This window comes from Aplysia californica, unplaced genomic scaffold, assembly GCF_000002075.1.
Source record: "Aplysia californica isolate F4 #8 unplaced genomic scaffold, AplCal3.0 scaffold00277, whole genome shotgun sequence".
NCBI classification, from domain to species: Eukaryota; Metazoa; Mollusca; class Gastropoda; order Aplysiida; family Aplysiidae; genus Aplysia; species Aplysia californica.
In genome coordinates, this window is record NW_004797547.1 from 640207 (window position 1) to 643810 (window position 3604).

General features: G+C 40.6%; 1 protein-coding gene across 1 annotated transcript in view; it reads right to left on the reverse strand.

Annotated features, from left to right (window-relative positions):
* The window catches only part of LOC101851650 (complement C1q-like protein 4), an 8793-nt gene that overhangs the window by 897 nt on the left and 4292 nt on the right, over positions 1-3604 (reverse strand). The gene's annotated exons all lie outside the window — the stretch shown is intronic.

Consider the following 3604-nt stretch of genomic DNA (forward strand, 5'->3'; position numbering starts at 1 on the left):
CTCTAGACCTACTCCCTCCACCAAAATCCATAATATACATTTTTAAAAACACAAGCAACAAAAAAAAATAAAAAAAATTGATAAATAAATAAAAGCAAAACAAAACTGTTTCAAATCTGGCAAGCACCTAGCGCCACCTAGCGCCCGGGGAAAAAACTACCAGTGACCCCTAGCGGCGACCCACAGACTAGTCTGGAGCAAAGGGAGGGCAATCTTTGCCAAATCTCAGCGAGACAGCCCGTTCAGAACTACGCAAGTCGTCTGCAAGTTTTTGCCGGGAAAAATATCAATAATAACAAGTACAGCTGTTTCCTGAAAATACGGAGACGTGTGTGTGTGTGTGTGTGTGTGTGTGTGTGTGTGTGTGTGTGTGTGTGTGTGTGTGAAAGTGTGAAAGTGTGAAAGTGTGAAAGTGTGAAAGTGTGTGGTGTGTTTATCTCTTCAATTATTTTACAGCAGGCAGTCTGTGTTGAATCCTGGTTGGTACATTTTAAAATTCTTACCTTGCTGATGTTTTATTTCGAACTTATTAACCAGTTTGGGTTGCACTTCACTTTCTGATACTCTCTTCACCTTTGATATGGGGGAAGAAATACACATTGTCCAAAATGACTCCCGGTGCCAAGTTGAGTTAAAGATTTCGCATATTTAAGGGCAAGTAGCGATTTATTTCTATAAGATTTTGGAGCAAAAGTTATTGTTCGTAGCTGTCAGGTTTCGATCCAGGGATCTTTTAAATGAGAAGCGAACACCGCACCTCTAGATCAGGAGAGCCCCTACCCCGTCCCTGAAAGATGCCTAACAACACACCCTCGGCCAACCATCACAGAAGTGCTACCAGACCTCCCTTAACTATGAAACAAATTATCGGCAGTGGTCAATTTTAGGACAACGTGCGGGGAAGGGTGGGGGAGGGGGGGTGTTATCAACAATGGCGGGCTGAGAGATATCTTCCTAACGGTCTATCGACCAGAGGACAGAGGGTCGGGGTACAAGTTACCAAGTTGTCGCCGGTCAATGGGGCACATTGTCCAGGCACAATTAGCATTTACATAATTATTTCCTGATTTTTTACGGCTGTTTCAAACAGTCTTCCTCTGTTATTGTGGAAGAAGAAGAAGAAGAAGAAGAAGAAGAAGAAGAAGAAGAAGAAGAAGAAGAAGGAGAAGAAGAAGAAGAAGGAGGAGGAGGAGGAGGAGGAGGAGCGGAGAGAAAGGGAGGAAAGGGAGGGGATTAGAATGAGGAGCAAAAAAGAGGGGCTGGGAGGTTACAAGAAAATGAAGAAAAGGATATTATTATTTTCATCATAACTGATATTGCAATCTTTATTTCCATTCCTACTGCTGCTGCATATGTTACTGGTGCTCCTACTGCCGCTAAAGACGATGATAATGGTCATGATAATAATGATGTTGTTGACGATAAAGATATATGACGCTGACGACAATGAACGAAAGCTAAATACCCTCTGTCTGCCCTGAGCCGCGATGGTGACGGAGAAGCTGTAGGTCCCGTTGTAAGGAGCGGTGAACCGACTTGTCTCCACGCTGAAGGCCGCGCCCACATTTGTGACAATCTTGTCGAAGAGGAGGTCCGTGTTGGAGCTGACAGGTCCCGTGTTCGAACCTAGACCCACGAAGAACGCCACGTGCCCAGCGTCGTCAGAGTTGAGCACTGATAGAAAGAGAGACAAAGACCGATGTTTAGGTTGTTGTGTTTGAGTAACTGTTTTATGACACTTGCAACAAAAATAGATTATGCATGCATGTAATAGGATGTGAGACATGGAATGCATCACAGACTTACATAAAGAGGATCCAGGTTTTCTTGAACAGGTGTCTAAGAAAGTTACTGATAATCAGATGGACAGACAGGGTCACCAATGTGGAAGTGTTAAGGAAAACAAGACAGATCCCAGTCAGAGGTGAGGTAGGAAGAAGGCGGTGGCGATGGATTGGACATACTCTCAGGAAGTCAGGCAGCTGCATAACAAAGAATGTTTTGGATTGGAACCCACAGGGTAAGAGATCAAGGGGAAGACCGCGTGGAACCTGAAGAAGAATCAAAGAAATCGATGTACAGAAAAATGGGAAGACATGGAATAACATCGAGAGACTAGCCCAGGATAGAGAAAGGTGGAAAGTGTTTGTCCGTGGCCTGTACCCTGGTGCAGGGCGAGAAAGGGAATGATGATGATGATGATGCAAATAATATTATGTGAGGCAGCGTGGTGGAATCAGGCTCTCGTCAATTTTTGGGCATGTAGAGTTATTGGTATCATCTTAAAGCTCGCTCATGTGTCTTTATTTGGATGAAAAAAATATCCATTTTTCTTGAATACAAGTCGAGATATTTGCGAAAGAAGTAGGTGGGTTCACCTGTTTTCAGAAGTAAAATTAGTGAGAAAATGGCCGCCAAAGATTAGTTATTTCCTTTGCTTAAGAGTCCATGGTAACCCAAAATTAACATTTTTTGGTGCCTTTAATCAACGTTTTTCTGAAAAATCCACACAGAAATGAATTCTTTAATGGGTATGAAAGGTGTTGAGCCAAAAAACAAAAATTTGATAAAAATTCACAAACCTGTAGAAAAAGGCTCGTTTCTTCACTTTGATTATTTTGACGAGAGCCTGATTCCACCACGCTGCCTCACATATAGTGAATGGAAGATTGGAGGTGCTACTAGAGAGTTACATAAGTGTCACGGCGCAGTGGAATTAGGTGTTCATCAATTTTTGGGCAAATGGAATTATTGGTATAATCTTAAAAAGCTTATTTATCTGTCTTTCTTTCGGTGAAACCGGTGAAAAAAAATACTCGTCTGTCTTGAATAGAAGTCGAGATATTTAATTCGCAATTGAAGGAGGTCATGGTGGTAGTTTGTTTTCTCAAGTAAAGTCTGAGAGAAAATGGCCGCCAAAGTTTCGAAAGTTTCGTAACTTCTTTAGCTTGAGAGTCCTTGGGAAACTGAAAATTAACATATTTTGTGCCATTAATCAATGTTTTTCAGTTAAATACACGTGGAAACTTATTTCTATACACAAGCTGTTGAGTCAAAAAACAAAAATTCAACAAAAATTGCCTAACTGGAGGGAAAATGCCTCTTTCTTCAATTTCATTATTTTGACGAGCGCCTGATTTCCCCATGATGCCTCACCCAACGAAAAGGAGGATCTCGAAGAATAAAGACAAAAGATTAATGTTCAACACAGAACAAAAGTAGCAAATGAAACAAGAGCACATACGGATACCATACACTTACTGTTGAGATGCCTTCTTTGCTTTCTTAAATGCCGACCCCTCACCCTTAAGTGTTAAAGTAAATAGAAATCGTTTTTTGTGCGTAACGTTATATATACTGACACGAATGTGGCTTCACTAAGAATGGAGACCTCTTCCTGTACACACTATGCTGAGTAATTCAGTTACCATTTCTTTTTTGAAAATTTTATCATTTTTTCTTTCATTTTATTACTATTATTTTAAAACGTTTTTTTTTTCGTTTTGTTATTATTCTTTTAAAAATCAAATTGTAAAACTCAACAACACAAACAGCGTTGGACGAGGTTTTTAAAAAAATGCTTTACTGTCTGGTTTATAGTAGT